At 43.9% G+C, this 19,219-nt stretch overlaps 1 protein-coding gene across 2 annotated transcripts in view; it reads right to left on the reverse strand.

Moving 5' to 3' along the window:
• The window catches only part of MSANTD4 (Myb/SANT DNA binding domain containing 4 with coiled-coils), a 36,050-nt gene that overhangs the window by 11,877 nt on the left and 4,954 nt on the right, over window positions 1–19,219 (reverse strand). The window contains exon 1 of one of the 2 annotated variants that reach the window (XM_040340238.1): window positions 3,625–3,820. The exons of the other annotated variant lie outside the window; for it this stretch is intronic. The gene's annotated coding sequence lies outside the window, so the exon portion shown is untranslated. Of the gene's footprint in view, window positions 1–3,624; window positions 3,821–19,219 lie in introns of those variants that run through there. 2 annotated transcript variants of the gene reach the window in all.

The following is a 19,219-nucleotide window of genomic DNA, read 5'->3' on the forward strand; positions in this document are numbered from 1 at the left end:
CCTACTGACACCATCCACGGCCCTACTGACACCTTCCACTGCCCTACTGACACCGTCCACGGCCCTACTGACACTGTCCATGGCCCTAATGACACCGTCCACGGCCCTACTGACACCGTCCACGGCCCTACTGACACCGTCCTCTGCTCTACTGACACCGTCCACTTCTCTACTGACACAGTCCACTGCTCTACTGGCTAACAATGTCCACTTTTATGGTAGGCTAGTTCATATTTTAACTGACATTTCTTTTATTGATTAAATCATATTTTATGGGTACACTAATGCTTTGTTTTATTTAACCATACCCCTATAAGTCCCCCCCCCCCCCCCACCAACTGTTAATGCAATTTAGCCACAGCCACTGTTCATTGTAGCACACCTCATTACTACTCTCATTGGGTAACCCCAAAGGTGTCCCAGGTATTTTACAATCCTATAGCGTGTAGTTCAAAAAAATTGCCATGCGCCGTGAAAGTGTTCGGGTTTGGCTTGAAGAAAAGGTGGCAACCCTACCTGCAGGGGACGTGCACGCACCGCCGCCAGGCCGTTTCTCCTATGATAATTCACAGCAGAAGCCAATCTGGGGGTGCCAGGCACTCAATGTTCTCCAGCACCTGCCGACTGACGGAACGGACACAGAACAGGGATCTGCTTATGTAAACAAGGGGGAAAGGGATGGATTCTTTGTTCCTGTAAAGCAAGGACTATAATTCCTATCTTGCAGTAGTAAAAGCAGCACATACAGTACACAAAAACAAAGGCTAGGCACTCATTTAACCCTTTGATCACCCTAGATGTTTAACCCCTTCCCAGCCAGTGTCATTAGTACAGTAACCGTGCATATTTTTAGCACTGATCACTGTATTAGTGTCACCGGTTCCCATAAAGTGTCAAAATTGTCAGTTAGGCCCCTTTCACACTGGGGCAGTTTGCAGGCGCTATTGCGCTAAAAATAACACCTGCAAACCGACCCTAAACAGCGGCTGCTGCTGTTTCTCCAGTGTGAAAGCCCGAGGGCGGTATCAACCTTTTTTCGGCCGCTAGCAGGGGTTAAAACTGCACCGCTAGCGGACGAATACCGCCACAATTTCCGACGGTATAGCGCCGCTATTTTTACCGCCACCGCACCTCCTGCCCCAGTGTGAAAGGGGCCTTAATGTCTGATTTGTCGGCCACAATATCGCAGTCCCACTATAAGTCGCTGATCGATGCCATTACTAGTAAAAAATAAAAAAATTCTTTAAATATATACCATTGTAAACGCTATAACGTTCGTTTAAAACAACCAATATATGCTTATGGAATTTTTTTTTACCAAAAACATGTAGCAGAATACATATTGGCCTAAATTAATGAAGACATTTTTTTTTTTATTGGACATGTTTTACAGCAGAAAGTAAAAAAAAATAAAAACATTTTATTTGGGTACAGTGTCACACGACCGGCGCAATAAATTAATGCAGTGCCGTATCGCATCGGAGGTCAAATGGTTAAAATAAACCTGTGGCAGCTAATATGGATGAAGTTAAAGCATGCAAAAATCTAGAGCAGGGATCTCAAACTGGCGTTCCCATCATGCCTCTGCCTGTGGGAGCCATGCTTGGAACTGTTAGCCTTGCAATGCCTCATGGGACTTGTAGTTTCGCAACAGCTGGAGGGCCACCAGTTCGAGATCCCTGATCTAGAGGTTGCCGGGCACTGGATGTAAGCCGGAACCCGCCGATTATCGGGCAGAGACACAGAGTGGAGCTTTGTCTATGTAAACAAGTCTGAGCTCCATTCTGAGAAGTGGATTTTGTGTCGCTGCAAAGGAATAAAATCTATCACTTCCCCTAGTAAAAGCACCTAACACAGTACACTGGCTAGGCACACAGTTAACACTTTGATCGCCCAAGATGTTTAACCCTTTCACAGCAAGTGTCAATAGTACAGTGACAGTGCATATTTAGCACTGATCACTGTATTAGTGTCACTGGTTCCCGCACAAAAGTCAAAATTAGTGTCCGCCACAATATCACAGTCCTGCTATAAGTCGCTAATTGTTTTTTTTTTTTCTTTTTAATTGTTTATAGCGCAAAAAAAATGCAGATGTGATCAAATACCACCAAAAGAAAGCTCTATTTGTGGGGGGGGGGGGGGATTTTAGTTGCTGAAAGCGTTACCATTATTTTGCATGGAAATTTGGCGTTTTATATTGTAGGCCTGTAATTCTTAGGAATAACTCACTTAAATCTGTCCAAACAAGAGTCTAGTAGGCATCCCAGGTATGAAAAAGTTTGAAAAACAAAATCATAAATTATAATATAATAAATAACTATAAATAATTATAACAAATAATAATGTAATTATAATAAAAATGATTCAATAATGTAATCAACTCAAAAACACTGAAATTTGCTCAGTTGCAGAATTGTCGCTGTCATTACTTTTATTTTTTTATGACGAATTTCCCCACAAATCAATATCGCACAATTCTGCAAGTGATTCTAATTTATTATCGCTGTTTTCTAGCTGCTCTAAAACCACTTTTGATGTAAAGGGACACTTTTTGGTTGCTATGGACAATCTCCAGTTTCCAGGCAGAAAAAACTGTTTTTATTATATAAAAGTGCAATCTATAAGATTACAGTATACTGTATGTATTGTGTGTATTTACTTTTTTGAATTTGGCGCCGATCTCCGCCCCCGTGTGTCGTAACGTTGCAGGGAACGGAGCTCGGCGGCACACGGGCACTGTGTGAATCGAGCGAGGAGGACACCGCTCGATCACACAGCGGGGAGGCATCGCAGGATTAAGGGACAAGGTAAGTAATTCCCTGCCTGTGGACTCTGCGAGGCGATCCCGAGTCTGGCTCGGGGTTACCGTTTTTGGTTCTGAAATTCCACCCCGAGCCAGACTCGGGAATACCGCTTTTTACCGGGGTTAAGGTGAAAAAACACCTTGCAGTATCCAGCCCCCGCCCACCCCGTTTTACTTACCTGAGCCCCGAATTTCCATGGGTGTGATCCCGCGTCACTCTCTCCATGGCTTCTTGGCTCTTCATTGTATAGATTGATAGCAGCACAGCCATTGGCTCCCGCTGCGGTCAATCAAATCCAATGACACAGGCATCGGGGGCGGGGCCGAGTGTATGACACGGGAGCACGCCCACAAGGTAACCCCTTCGGGGGAGAGATTCCCAAAGATGGTTATCCATTGTGGGGAGGAGCCACAAGAGCCGCCGTTGGACTCCAGAAGAGGACGATCGGGGCCACTCTGTGTAAAATGAACTGCACAGTGGAGGTAAATATGACATGTTTCTTATTTTTTTTTTATATATAAAAAAAGAACCTTTACAACCACTTTAATTCATAGAGATGAATGCATAATGATGTTTGCAACCATAGGTACATGATGTGTGTTCCTTATGGAGATTGAGAGATTGAGGGCATGTTGTGAACTTTACACGTGGATTTGTCCACTCATCAGGAGAACAATGGCACAAATAGATATAGATCTAAATGAAAAATAGTGTATTGGTAAAAAGTTACCTAGGTTTAGACAATAAAAAAAAAACGGATTTGTATTGATGAATAAATGAATTCTCAAAAAAAAAAAAGGGCAAGGAATCCCATACTCACATGCCAGCTCAGAAAGCCAGCCCAGCCACTGATAGGGGAAACGGAGGATGCCGGATACAATGCTAGGTCCAGGGCTGAGGAGGGGCCCCCCACCAAAAATGAAGGGTGCAGCGATGCAACGAACCAGATAACCAATAAGTGATAAGTTGAGGGGAAAGGTGGGAGGACACACCAATCCACACTGAATCTGAAAGTATAAATGTACACATATAAAAAGTGTAACGAGTAAATGTGACAAAGTGTCTAAAAATGTGTCCTGCCCCAAATGAATAAATCCCAAGTAAAAAAATGCCCCACTGCATAAATATGAGATACCGGGGGTGATAGCAACTAAAATGGGTATATATTAGTGAAATCGGCAACGAAAATAACAGGGGTGAACACGTTTCCAATAAAAAATGCAATGGGGGGAAAAAAAATGTGAAAATTCTACAACAAAAACTTACTGGTGTAGGGTGATTTTTGTCTAAACCTAGGAAACTTTTTACCAATACCCTATTTTTAAATTAGATCTATATCAGTATATGTACGTGGGGCGGGCACCAAGCAGTTAAAATGGTTGACAATGCAGAAGTTTTTGTATCTTAATGCATTCTATGCTTAAAAACTTCTGTGTGCAGCAGCCCCCCTCATACTTACCTGAGCCCCCTCTCTATCCAGCAACGTACACGAGTCCCTCGGCCATTTGGAACTCTCCCTCCTGATTGGCTGAGACACAACAGCATGTAAGAATAAGATCTTTATTATTTTTGGAGGAAAAAAAATAGACTTTAGTATCACTTTAACTTCTTCAGACCCGCGCTATAGCCGAATGACGGCTACAGCGCGGACCTGAAAATCCAGAGCGCTCAGCGGGAAACTCTGTGTTGGCCGTGTCCCTTGGACACAGCCAATTACAGTTCGCCGCGAGCGGCCAATCAGAGTGGCCGTTTGCGATGCGATCTGTGCGGCCAATGAGAGATGATCTCATATGTAAACATATGAGATCATCTCTCATTGCCGTTTTGCACAGAGACAGTGTCCTGTCTCTGCAGAGGAGACCGATCTGTGTCCCTTGTACATAGGGACATAGATCGGTCACCTCCCCCAGTCACCCCCCTCCACCTACAGTTAGAACACAATGCAGGGAATACATTTAACCCCTTCCTCACCCCCTAGTGTTAACCCCTTCAATGCCAGTCACATTTATACTGTAATTAGTGCATATTTATAGCACTGATCGCAGTATAAATGTGAATGCCGCCAAAAATGTGTCAAAAGTGTCCGATGTGTCCGCCATAACGTCGCAGTCCCAATAAAAATCGCAGATCGCCGCTCCGGCCAATCACAGCGCCAGAGCGGCGAAAATAGGAAGAAGCACCGAAGGGACATGGTGGTGGCAGCGGCGGAGGGGAACGAGCAGCATGCTATGCATACTAGCTCACTATGCCTTTCTCTTTTCTTTCTTTAATTAAGAGGGTTTGGGAGCTCTCCTATCCTCCTCTGTGTCCGGGCTCAGTGTCCGGGCTCAGCAGCAGCCATACACCGTGGTCAGTTTATGTAGGGGAGGATAGAAACTGGCAGGATCAGCCAGTTTTTTTAGGTGTTACAGGGGGCCAAATGACACAGCACAAGCACTGTGTCATATAACATGCTTTAAAGGAGCAGGATTCATTTTTTTGGGGGGTTAACAAACACTTTAACTATCATGAATTGCTTTTTATTTATGATAGCTTGCTTTCTTGTTGACATGCTATTAGGGTTGCACCGAAACAGATACCAGTATTGGTGCTGATACTAAGCATTTTCACAAGTATTGGTACTCATACAAATGCTCTGATACCTTAAACCGATACTTTCAGGCTTTTTTCATCTGTCAGCAGGATTCCCCCACTGACCGCTGAAATGTAAAAAAAAAAAAAGCTTAAAAATGCTTAAAAACGCGGGAGCTCACCCGAAATTTGTCTTTTAACATTAGATTGAGGCTCATTTTGTCAAGGGGAATCGGGTGTTTTTTTTTTAAATCAAAGCAGTACTTACCGTTTTAGAGAGCGATCTTCTCCGCCACTTCCGGGTATGGGCTGCGGGACTGGGCGTTCCTATTTGATCGACAGGCTTCCGATGGTCGCATACATCGTGTCACGAGTAGCCGAAAAAAGCCGAACGTCGGTGCGGCTCTATACGGCGCCTGTGCACCGACGTTCGGCTACTTTCAGAAAATCGTGACGCGATGTATGCGACCGTCGGAAGCCTGTCGGAAGACTGTCAATCAAATAGGAACGCCCAGTCCCGCAGCCCATACCCGGAAGCAGCGGAGAAGATCTCTCTCTAAAACGGTAAGTACTGCTTCGATTTAAAAAAAAAAAAACGATTCCCCTTTACAAAATGAGCATGAATCTAATGTTAAAAATGTATATTTTGGGTGAACTTCCACTTTAACAACCGATGACCCATTCAACTGTCAGAGGGGTTCCCCTGCTCCTAGCTGTCAAAAAAAAAGCAAGGGGGGCAATGTTTATCAACAACATTGCTCAGTGGCTGAAAGAGACAGATAAAAAGAAACATTGTTTCTTCTTATCTGTCCTGTTTATTCATTTACAGATCAAAGGGATGATTTTTGGTCTGCAAAAGAAGTCAGTTTAAAGCAACCTTGTCAAGTAAGAAAAAAATAGTTTGTTCAAAAAATTGTTTATTCAATTGTTCCTCTGTTTAACCCACTATTCTGTTCAATAACTGTTCAATGCTTTGTACAATTGCTGACAGCTGTAAACAAAAAAGTTGTGGTAGGTATCTATAATTGGTATCGTCGAGTACTAAAAAAAAGTATTGGTGCATCCCTACATACTATGATTGGCTACAGCTAATCACAGAGTACTTGGTGTTAGGTACCATGTGATAGCTGTGGGCCAATTACAACAGAAAACAAGCAGTCATGGAAGGAAACCATTCATAACTTTTGTATACATTGTAATCATGTGATCGCTATGACCAATCATAGCGATCACACGATACCCCAGCCTTTGTGAACCACTGTGTGGACACATCGGTCATGGGATTGTGTCACTTGGCTGTTCCACCTGCCAGTAAAACTACTGTGAGCGGGGGAAAAAGTGGTTAAAATCCTTGCACTGGAGATTGAACACCAAGCAGATTAAAAAATAATGCAGGTATGTGTTCATTAAGACCTCATTTACACTTGAGGTTTGAGGGCACAGCAAAATCACTGCCACACAAATGTGACACATTAAACTGAATGGAGCTACGACACAATTGCTGTATGTTTTATTTTTTATTTTGGGGGGGGGGGGGGGTTAAACAGACAAAGACAAGGCAACACAATGTACTGCTGCTCCTTCAAGGTCCAATCAGCAGGCTGGGCTCTGTTTTTGACAATGGTATGCTACTGCCATAGTAGAGACCAAGGAGATGGCTGAGGTGACTGGATCTACTACAGCACAGTAAATCCCTTAATGGGGTTGTAAAGGTTTGTTTTTTATTTTCTATATAGGTTCCTTTAAGCTAGTGCATTGTTGGTTCACTTACCCTTTCCTTCGATTTCCCTTCTAAAAGTTTTTTTTCTTTGTTTTCTTTATCTGAATTTCTCACTTCCTGTTCCTCCTCAGTAAGATGTTCAGTAAGCTGTTCTAGATGACTTTCCACACCTCGGATGATGGTGAAAAGCTTACTGGGGAGAAACAGGAAGTGAGAAATTCAAACAAAGAAAAAAAACATATAGAAGGGAAATGGAAGGAAAGGGTAAGTGAACCAACAATGCACTAGCTTAAAGGAAACAATTTAGAAAATAAAAGACGAACCTTTACAACCCCTTTAAGCTGGCCTTAAACAAATTGAATTCTGCCAGTTTCCTGACAAAATCCAATCCACGGGTGACTGTGATGGTACCACCCAGCTTCAGAAACTTCGATCCAAGGATCTAAAGAGCCGGGGAGTGTGTGAGAAACAAAGAAGGATTTGGCTGCTTCATATGAGGTAATGGATTTTTTTGGACTTCTGAAGCTTGTGCATCACACATAGTAGCTGAATTGCAGACTGCCATAAAGCAGCCTCTATAAGTACTGTAGCTACTACCTGTCTATCTTTTAGCCCTCACTACTTGTTTCCAGGTCCCTGGTAGTTCATTGGCCTTTGACTCCCCATGGCTTAAGGCATGGATCCTCAAACTACGGCCCTCCAGCTGTTGCGGAACTACACATCCCATGAGGCATTGTAAAACTCTGACATTCACAGACATGACTAGGTATGATGGGAATTGTAGTTCCTGAACAACTGGAGGGCCGTAGTTTGAAGACCCATGGCTTAAGGCATATAGCCAACTCACAGCTAATCAGTGACAACAAGTAAAGGGTCATCTACCATTCTTCAAAGCTTGACTATAAAAAAATGGTGTTGAAGACTAAAAAATCTGTTGGGTTTTTCAATAATAACTTGTAAACCAGATCAATCAGTGATTATCATATCAATGTGAAGTAGACGACTAATGTGTCCAAAGGTTTTCAGGGCAACAGTCTGTAGGTGGGGCCATACTCTCTAGTCTCAATGGCCAATAGACTTTTTGTGCCATCGCATTTGGGGCTTGATGCCAAAGTTACTTCCAAGGGTACCACGGTAGTGACTTGGCCCTGGTCCTGTGAAGCGAACAGCTTTTCCATATCCTGCCGACTATGCCAAGTGTAGGTGGGACCTCAGCCAAGGTACCCTATCTGGTAGAAAATAACACACAATCTTTTGTTGCCCTGAATTATCTTGTATTAATCTGTACAGGTTAACGGTAATAAGCATATACAACTTGGTAGGCAGTGATATAAGGTGATCCAAAAATTGTGTTCTCACATTGTTATCAGGCTCTGGTTTGTAATCCCGTAGGACGGCCTTGTTGGAAGAGTGGCAGTTTGTGATGTACCAAGACAGCACTGTATTCACTGCAGGAGTTGCCCCTATTCTGACCCTTCTCACCAGAAACCTTTCCTTGTGCCACTCTCTTTCCATTACCTACCACTAGCTTCAGGAGAACCTAAGTAACGCAGGACACCCTACGTATCAGGTCCCTCGTCAAGATGGCCAACTGAGACCTCGAGAGATTTCATTGTCCAATAAGACAGCTGTCTTCCCTGAAAATACTAATGGATTCCATAATTCCCTTGAAGCAGCATTCCACCCAAAAGTGGAATTCCGCTTATCTGAATTCCCCCCCACCAGTGCCACCTTTCGGGGGGAGCGGATACCTGTTTTTTACAGGTACCCTGTCCCCACTTCCGGGAGACCGGAAATACGCCAGCAGCTCAGTCCCTCTCCTCCCTCCCCTTCAGCTGGGCCAGTGAAAGAGCACAGCGTGCTTTGCGAATAAGCAATAGGGTCCCGGGCGTGAAGCCGAAAGGCTACACTGCCGGGTTCCCATACCCACAATAATGGCGGTGGCAGCAACCGACCAGTCGATGGAAACATCATCTGCGGAACCAACATCGCTGGACTCCAGGACAGGTAAGTGTTAAAAGTCAGCAGCTACAGTATGTGTAAAGGAGTGGGTGAACTCCACTTTAACAAACTCCTCTCCACCAATAACTGTGGCACAGTGTCCCCTACAGGTTGGAGGAATGCCTGCACCTGCATACAATTCAATGCTTGGATTGCATTATTTTATAAAAATGTCTTCTCAAATATGACCAGTGCAAGAGGTATGTACTCCCCCTACTCCATTGCATTAACATACCAAGTAAGAGCTCATGCTCAGATCGTGTCTAGAGTCATCTGAAGAGTAGTATGATGAGAGTTAGGCCTAGTAAATTTTTGCATGAACTGTCGTGATTGGCACTTGAAAGCTGTGTACTAACAAATAGATTACCTTTCAATCATTCCGAATGCGTTTTTTTTTCGTCCATGTCAAACAGAAGACCCGCCAGACCTTGTCTTATGGCCTTCGCACCCAGTTTTGCAGCCAGAACGTGGCAGAACTACATACTGTCACTTCCGGCTCTCGCCCTCCCCTCCAAACACAGAATCCTTATTTTTATACAAGGGACAGCTTTGCTCTCAGAAGCTCCCAGATGTAACAGATCCCTGCACGCACTCATGGCAGGGCAAGTTGGAGAAAGATCTCCAGAGAGAGATAATGATTTCCCTGCAAGGTGGTGCCTACATAGGAAGGTACTAGAGCTGGACCAGGGAAAAGACAGTAGAGATGCAAGGAAGCTTTGGGGGGGGGATTGGAGTTGGGGTCGCACACTGTGCATAGCGCCCCCCTAAACCCTGCACTCTGTAACTCTGTACTTAGCATACTGTTGAACTTTGTACTCTGTGCGTAATGCACTACTGAACCCTGTACTTCATATGTAGCGCACCCCTAAACCCTGCACTCTGTATGTAGCACACCCCTAAACCCTGCATTCTGTATGTAGCACACCCCTAAATGCTGTACTCTGTACCTAGCGTACTCCTGAGTTTTGCACTCTCTACGTAACGCACTCCTGAATTTTACACTCTGTACATAATGCACTCCTGATCTCTGCACTCTGCACGTAGCGTACCCCAGACACAACTGGCCCTTTGAGGGCAACTATACTGCTGATGCCGTCCACAATGAAATTGAGTTTGACACCCCAGTTCTAAAGCTACTGTAGCTAACCTGTAAAAGCAAAGACTGAGGCCTCGTACACACGACCACTTTCCTCTGCAAAATCCATCAGGAAAAATGCTGGCAGAGCATTTTTGCAGAGAAAAACGGTCGTGTGTATGTTTTTCGTCGAGAAAACTGTGGATCTCGACGAGAAAAAAAGAGAACATGCTCTCTTTTTTCTCGTCGGGAGTCTCAATTTCCTCGGCGTGTTTCTCGTCGGGCTGGTTTACGACGAGAAACACGTTCGTGTGCATGCTTAGAAACCCGCGCATGCTCAGAATAAAGTATGAGACGGGAGCGCACCTTCGGTAAAAGTAGCGTTCGTAATGGAGATAGCACAATTTTCACGCTGTAACAGACTGAAAAGCGCAAATCGTCTCTCACCAAACTTTTACTAACACACGGTAACACGGGATTAGCAAAAGCAGCCCCAAGGGTGGCACCAGTGGAATCGAACTTCCCCTTTATAGTGCCGTCGTACTTGTTGTACGTCACCGCGTTTGAGAACAACGAGATTTTGTCTTGACAGTGTGTATGCAAGGAAAGATCCTCCTCGAGGAAAAGAACGTTTCTTTTACGACGAGATCCTCGGTCGTGTGTTCGAGGCCTGAGAGGTAACGTCACATGTATTTGTTTGTTCCATAGTTCCTGGCAATGCTGAACCACAAAGTGCTCAATATGCATATGTTAGATTTGAATTCAGCTGAATTCTGGCACACATCCTTTGCCATGCAATCCTCTCTATTGCCTGGAGATGGATGTGGGAGGAGGTTTGCATGGCTAAGCTCTAATTTCAGAGCTGGAACCTAACATTTGTAAATCAAGCCCCCTAGATTACTGATGAGCTCAGTGTCTGCTTTTGACTGGTAAGCTCAACTTTAGGACAGTGTCAGATAAGCGTCGCCAGTGACACTTCACCACTTGGCAGAATTACTGTAATCTATTTTCCATTATCACTAATGCAAGATGCTCCATCACTGCATAAAAATCCTGTAGAAATTCAGTCACTAGCAAGAAGAGACATTGCTTGGCCAGTGAGGGAACACCAGTCACGCATTCCCTTACCCTCTCTGCTGCTGCTGTACCCCCCATCTGCCCATTCATTACCTGCACCTCTACAAAAAAAATCAAGGTTGCCAGGGGGCTTTTTGCCTAGTGACTTGGCAGCTTGGAATTTTCCATTCTGCCATAGAATTATCAAAGTTGAATTTTGGTAATAAAATCCAGAACGGGAATCAGATTTTGGTTCACCATAATTAGATCAGTGAAAGTTTTATTCTGATTGTTTGCTATGGGGCACCACTAAGTCTATTTTTTCCTGACTGAATTTACTATAAAATGAATAAGCTTGCAAGGGCATTTTCCCTAAGCCTGGCGAATGAGGTGAAGCTCTGCTGACTGCCATCATTCAATCATGTGCAAACAAAAATACCCAAGTATTCTTGGCAAAGTGATTTTTTCACTGCATTTACTAAACAAAGGGGATATTCCCTTGCAAAGTGAACATCCTATGTGCCTTTAGTAAATCAACCCCAATAAGTGCAACTGTAAGGTAGTTTGCATATTCTATATTAACCACTTGCCGACCAGCTCCTATAGTTATACGGCGGAAATGTGGCTCCATCCCACGAATCCCGTACCCGTACAGCGGCTCCTTTAAGAGCCATAGCAGGCACACGCACACTACACAGGGGAGGACCCGATGCGTGTGGCCGGCGACCGCGATCCCCGCCTGCCACCCGTGATCGTGGGCACAAGAGCCAGAGCGGGGATTTGTATATGTAAACAAACAAATCCTCATTCTGACAGGAGAAGAAGAGACATATCTGCTGTTCGTAGTAATAACGAACAACGATATGTCTCCTCCCCCAGTAAGGCCCCGTACACATGCCAGAAACTCGATGGGAGCCGTATTCTGCCGAGGAAACCGGCCGTGTGTACACTTTTGGCCTAGGAAACCGACGAGGAACTCGTCGAGCCAAATAGAGAACATGTTCTTTATTTCCTCGTTAGTCAATGGGGAAACTTGGCTCGTCGAGATCCTCGGCGGCTTCACAAGGAACATCGTTTTGCTCGTCGAGTTTCTCAGACGTGTGTACGGGGCCTCAGTCTCATCCTCCTACAGTTAGAATCATTCCCTAGGGAACACATTTAACCCCTTGATCGCCCCTAGTGTTAACCCCTTCCCTGCCGGTGACATTTATACAGTAATCAGTGCATTTTTATAGCACTGATCGCTGTATAAATGTCAATGGTCCCAAAAAAGTGTCAAAAGGGTCCGATCTGTCCGCCGCAATGTCGCAGTCTCTCTAAAAACTGCTGATTACTGCCATTACTAGTAAAACAATTATAATAAAAATGCCATAAATCTATCCCCTATTTTGTAGACACTATAACTTTTGCACAAACCAATCTATATAAGCGTATTGCATTTTTTTACCAAGAAATATGTAGAAGAATATATATTGGCCTAAACTGATGAAGAAATTTGTTTAAAAAAAAAAAAAATTGGGACATTTTTGTTTATTTTTCAAAAGTGTTTGTCTTTTTTTGTTTATAGCGCAAAAAATAAAAACCGCAGAGGTGATCAAAAACAACCAAGAGAAAGCTCTAATTGTGGGGAAAAAAATATGTCAATTTAGTTTGGGTACAGCGTCGCACGACCACGCAATTGTCAGTTAAAGCAAAGCAGTGCCGTATCGCAAAAAATGGCCTGATCATTAACCTCCCTGGCGGTATGATTCTGTCTGAAAAAACATGCTGAAAGCGGTACAATTATTGGCAAGGAAATTTGGTGATTTATACTGTAGGCCTGTGATTTTTAGGAATAACTCACTTAAATCTGACCAAACAAGAATCTAATAGGCATCCCGGGTATGACATTTTTTTAAAAACAAAATTTTAAATTATAATATAATAAATAATTATAAATAATTATAGCAAGTAATAATATAATTAAAATAAAAATTATTCAATAATGTAATCAAATCAAAATCACTGAAATTTTCTCAGTTGCAGAATTGTTGCTGTCATTATTTTTTTTTTTTTTATGACGAATTTCCCCGCAAATCCCCTATCGCACATTTCTGCAAGTGATTATAATTTACTATCGCTGTTTTCTAGCTGATCTAAAACCATTTTTGACACTTTTGGTTGCTATGGACAATCTACAGTTTTCAGGCAGAAAGAAAGGTTTTTATTATATAAAATGACATGTAGGACACTGGGCAGACCACTAGGGACAAGGGGGGTGTGTTTTTTGTACATACAGTACTGTAATCTATAAGATTACAGTATACTGTATGTATAGTGTTTGTTTACGTTTTTGAATTTGGCGCCGATCTCCGCTCCCGTGCGTCGTAACGTCGCAAGGAACGGAGATCGGCGGCACAGGAGGACGCTGTGTGAATCGAGCGAGGTCCCGCTCGCTCACACAGCGCGGTGACATCGCTGGATCCAGGACAAGGTAAGCCAGCGCACGCTGCAGGCTCTGCATGTCTACCCCGAGCGTGACTCGGGGATACCGATCGCAGCAAGAAAAACCCACCCCGAGTCACGCTCTGGGATACCGCCAGGGGGGTTAAGGGGCACATTCTTCCGGGTTGTAAAGGTTTGTTTTTTATTTTCTAAATAGGTTCCTTTAAGCCAGTGCATTGTTGGTTCACTTACCTTTTCCTTCGATTTCCCTTCTAAATGTTTTTTTTGTCTTTGTTTCCTTTGTCTGAATTTCTCACTTCCTGTTCCTCCTCAGTAAGCTGTTGAGTAAGCTGTTCTGGCTGACTAACCACCGCTCGGATGATGGTGGCAAGTTTACTGAGGAGAAACAGGAAGTGAGAAATTCAGACAAAGAAAAAAAATATTTAGAAGGGAAATTGAAGGAAAAGGTAAGTGAACCAACAATGCACTAGCTTAAAGGAACCCATTTATCAAATACAAAATGAACCTTTACAGCCGCCTCTCTCCTCTTTTATACTCTGGAGCTCCTGCTGGATTTTGCTTCTAATCCCCTTGTGGAGGCTTCCATTTGTGGATGGACATTTTTTGGTTACACAACCAATCATATTTCTATAATCTTTTTATATGGACTTTAAACTGAAGGACTTGTGAATAAATGGTTGTGGAACGAATCATTCGAGTTTCCATTATTTCTTATGGGAAAATTTGCTTTGATATGCAAGTGCTTTGGATTACAAGCATGCTTCCTGGAACAAATTATGCTCACAATCCAAGGTTTTACTGTAAACACCTTTAATTCCAGTAAATGAAAGAATAATAATGTCCCTTTGTTTACTTTTATAAATGTTGTGGAAAGATAAAACCCCTAGTACAGGGGTGCCCAACCTATTGAAGAGCGAAGGCCAACTAAGCGACTTGGTAACCGGTCACGGGCCACAATGAGCGGAGTGGGTGCATGGCAGCCCACTCGGCTCTATAGAGCTCACTCTCACTTTTTTCTTCTTTTTTTTTTGTGTGGATCGGATTGGAGGTAGGACACAAGTCCATTTACATCTGATACGCCTTAAAGGTGAATGGAGGGTCCATTTGGTTCGGACTGACTGTGTGAAAGGGGCCTATGGCTCAGTGCAGGTAACCATCAGGTCCATTGCTCTGCAACTGCGGATCAGTTTGAAAGCAGCCCAGTAACCTATGCAGAACAGATATGGCCATATATACACTGTGATTTTAGTACCGTATATACTCAAGTATAAGCCGACCCGAATATAAGCCGAGGCACCTAATTTTACCACAAAAAAATGGGAAAACTTATTGACTCGAGTATAAGCCTAGGGTGTCCATCTGCATGCCTCACTTTGCCTCACTATGCCCATGCCTCACTGTGTCCATGTGCATGCCTCACTGTGCCCATACCTCACTGTGTCCATGCCTCACTGTGCCCATACCTCACTGTGCCCATGCCTCACTGTGCCCATGCCTCACTGTGTCCATGCCTCACTGTGCCCATGCCTCATTGTGTCCATGCCTCATAATAATAATAATGCTTACACTTATATAGCGCCAATTACACCGTTGCCGATGTGTCTAAGCGCTGATAATGGTTGTCATTATTACCCAACTCAATGGTTTCTCATTTTACCGACCTCGGAAGGATGAAAGGCTGAGTGGACCCCGCCGGGATCGAACCTGCAACCCCTGGGACACAGGCAATCACAGACTGCTGCAAAGGAGCACTGTGCCCATGCCTCACTGTGTCCATGACTAGACTTATGTTTAACATGAGAGTATATAGAAGGGGTGCCCAGCTTTGAAAAATCGGTGCTCCCCGGCCGTAGGTCTCCCAGACAGCAAACTTTGCACACTTGTAGAGGAGAACTGGGGCTACATGTGTGCCAAGTTTACCGGTACCGGGTCTCCCCAAAGGAGATTAGGCGCAAAAAGATGACTCAAGGATAAGCCGAGGGGGGCATTTTCAGCACAAAAAAATTTGCTGAAAAACTTGGCCTATACTCGAGTATATATGGTAATAAACGTACCTTTAATAACAGTATTCTATTCTATTCCATCCCTGAGCCCGAGGTCGTGGGCCACAACAGAGGATGGCCCCCGGGCCACTGGTTGGGCACCCCTGCCCTAGTAGTTAATTTTAGACCCTCCGGATTGGCATCAGACATGACAAAGGTCCTCATTCATTAGAGGTAGTAAAAGCTGCACTGTGTCACATTACTTCGAGATCCAGAGCTAGCCCTGCATGACTAACAAGCAGGGCTGTCTTAATGAGAGGGCACAGGGCCCCAGCTGCATGGGGGGCCCCTGATCTTTCCCCAAAGCAGCTGGTCCTTGAGCCCACACTGCCCTGAAATTGGGGGTCTCATGATGGCACTGAGAGTGATAAATGCAAAGGGGGGGGCAGTCTGCCTCCTACCTACTTAAAGGAGTTCTCCAAGCTAAAACTTTTAACCCCCGCTGTGCCCGGGCTGTAAAACCAGGGCTGTGGAGTCGGATTTGGAGTCGAGGAGTCAGAGTCGGGGGAAATTTTGGGTACCTGGAGTCGGAGTCGGCAAACAATGCACCGACTCTGACTCCGACTCCTACTAAATTTAGATTGGAATAAAAAATAAAAAAAAGCAAGTTTAAATGTCCCAATTGACAAAAAGTTATAATTAATGACTTCTCTACTGTAAGAATAAAGACCAATGCATGCAGTGCCTCACGTAACCGCAAAACGAACACGTTAAGTGACCGTGAAGAAGCATGCTTTTCATGTGCTTCACTATATGGCACGCAACACACAATTAGGAGCTGCAATACTTATACTTTCCATATTGTTGTGTTCTGCTTTTACAGGGAACGCATGTTAGAGAACCAGTAAGTGTCCAAATAAAAAAATTCCAACAGGAGTTTTATAAAGCACTAAAAGAAGTTGAAAAGTATGATCGCTCATCAAAACTTACTGTTGAAGAAGCCATCCTTGTTTATCCAGAGATCGTTAGTGATGTGGCCAGAATAGTTACTGCAATGCCACCCACCCAAGTCCGTGTCGAAAGATTATTTTCAGCCCTAAAAATAATAAAGCCCTGGTTCACACTGGGTACGATTTGGAACGATTTGAGATGCGATTTGACATGTCAAATCGCATCTCAAATTGGCGGCAATTATCGGCAATGGCACCGTCCTAATCAGTGCGACGCCGCATCTGCGATTTCAAAAAGTAGTTCCTGTACTCCTTTTTGCGATTTCGGGCCGCGATTTACATTAAATTGTGGCCGAAATCGCGGCAAAATCGCAGCCCCGAAGTTTTGAATTCGCAGCAGTGTGAACCTAGGCTCAGTCTGACTTAAGAGCTTCTATGAAAGAGGATCTGGCAGAGGCAATTCTCTTCCTTAGAACTCTACATTGAATTGATTTGCATTTGCTAAGCCTATAACTACATTTCAAGATTAATATAAACCATTTCTAGGTTTTACAGATTTTGTTTTTGGTTCATTATAGATAAGCTTTGTTTTTGTTCTAAAACAACCAAATAATGTGGTTTGTATTTTTGAACTGGTAAAGATCCTGTTCCTGATGTTTATGCCTGCTGCTACTATCCAGCCACTTGATTGTTTTCATTGTGTTTGTCTTTTGCTTAAACTGTGCAATACAGTAGACTGTTGGCTTCCCAGCCAGTAGTCCTGTGGTAGGTTGCGTTTCTTTCCCTCAAGGAATGTATAAAATACATTCGCATATTAATACAGAGGAGTCGGAGTCGGGGAGTCGGAGTCGGAGTCGGAAGTACATAAAACTGAGGAGTCGGAGTGGGAGTCGGAACATTTATCTACCGACTCCACAGCCCTGTGTAAAACTGAGTCGGTGACTCACAGTGCGCTCAGCCTATCAGCGGCCGCGACGGGACATTGCTGCGGCCGCTGATAGGCTGAGTGCACTGTGAGTCACCGACCCGCAGGAAGTGGAAGAGACCGGGACCGGAGAACGGGACGGCGATATCGGAACAACGGGGGATCGTAGGCAGGTAAGTGAAAGTTTATTTTGTATAGTTTTACAGCCCGGGCACAGCGGGGGTTAAAAGTTTTAGCTTGGAGAACTCCTTTAATGTCTGTTTACCTTCACTGTCATCATTTTAGGGGCCCCAGAGCATTACTTTGCCCAGGGGCCCATGATGCTATTAAGACGGCCCTGCTAACAAGCAGTGTTGTGTACAGTGTAACGTACTTGTAAACACACACATCATTATACAAAATGATTATTGAAGGCTAGCATCTGAAAACACCAATCCTATTCAGACCATAAACCCCCGATGCATAGACGTTCATGTCATACTGACACATCAGACATGTCTGTGGTGTAAAGGACCATTTTTAGCACAGCACAGAGCAATGTGGAAGGCCCCGTACACACGACCAGTTTCCTCGGCAGAATTCAGCTTCCGACCGAGTTTCTGGCTGAATTCTGCCGAGGAAACTGGTCGTGTGTACACTTTCGGCCGAGGAAGCCGACGAGGAGCTCGACGAGGAAATAGAGAACATGTTCTCTATTTCCTCGTTGTTCTATGGGAGAACTCGGCCCGCCGAACTCCTCGGTGGCTTCAGGGCTGAACTGGCCGAGGAACTCGATGTGTTTGGCACGTCGAGTTCCTCGGCCGTGTGTACGAGGCCTCAGACGCAATGATCTCCTAAGGCACCAAATCAGAAATCAGCTCCCATTGCAAGAACTTCCCTAACACTGCTGGTGGACATCGTTTTTCTTGACATTATTATTAAATAATATTATATGAAAGCAGAGAGCAAACCCTGAATCTGAGGGGAACAGCAGTCATATGTGATCTGCAACACTGTTCACCTGCTGACCACCTATATGTCATCGGAGAAGTAGTAAAAATCTATATTGTGTAGAATTGTCTCATCTCCATAAAGAACACGCTCTGCATGGAAATGAACCAGCTTGGGCAAAATGACAGCTAAATTACTACGCAGTGGTTCTTCTAAATACTGCTTGAAAAATCATTGCATACATCTTACAAGAAAGACGAAATCTAAATATAGATATTTGTATAAATAGAAAAACATACTTTTTTTTTTAATAGTTGAAAGATCAATGCAATAGCTCACAGCCATCAGATAACACCCGATGCGGGTTCCCAGCAATAGTAGAGATGTCTGTCGTCTATGGGTTACTAACGTCTCTCACACACCATGAGATTATCGGACGAATGGCCGTCTGTTTTTGGTTTTTGCATGCTAGTCTCCAATTAGAAAATGAAGAGGTTACTAAAGTTACGAAAATTCTGGTATGACAGAATAAAAATTCACAAGTGATGTCATGTATTGTATTTTCAGGATGAAGACTGCACTGATTAAAGGAAAATTGTACAATCTGGTATCGTAGGAGAACGTTTTTTGGGTTTCTCCCTTCTAATAATGTCAAATGAATTGTGATGATCGGCTCTCGAAAGCTCTGTACTAACCATCAAATTATCGTACGATCGCTTTGAAAGCTGTATTTTTCCGATCGTGTGTACAGGCCTTCAGT

Source organism: Rana temporaria, chromosome 2 (assembly GCF_905171775.1).
Source record: "Rana temporaria chromosome 2, aRanTem1.1, whole genome shotgun sequence".
Lineage (NCBI taxonomy): Eukaryota > Metazoa > Chordata > Amphibia > Anura > Ranidae > Rana > Rana temporaria.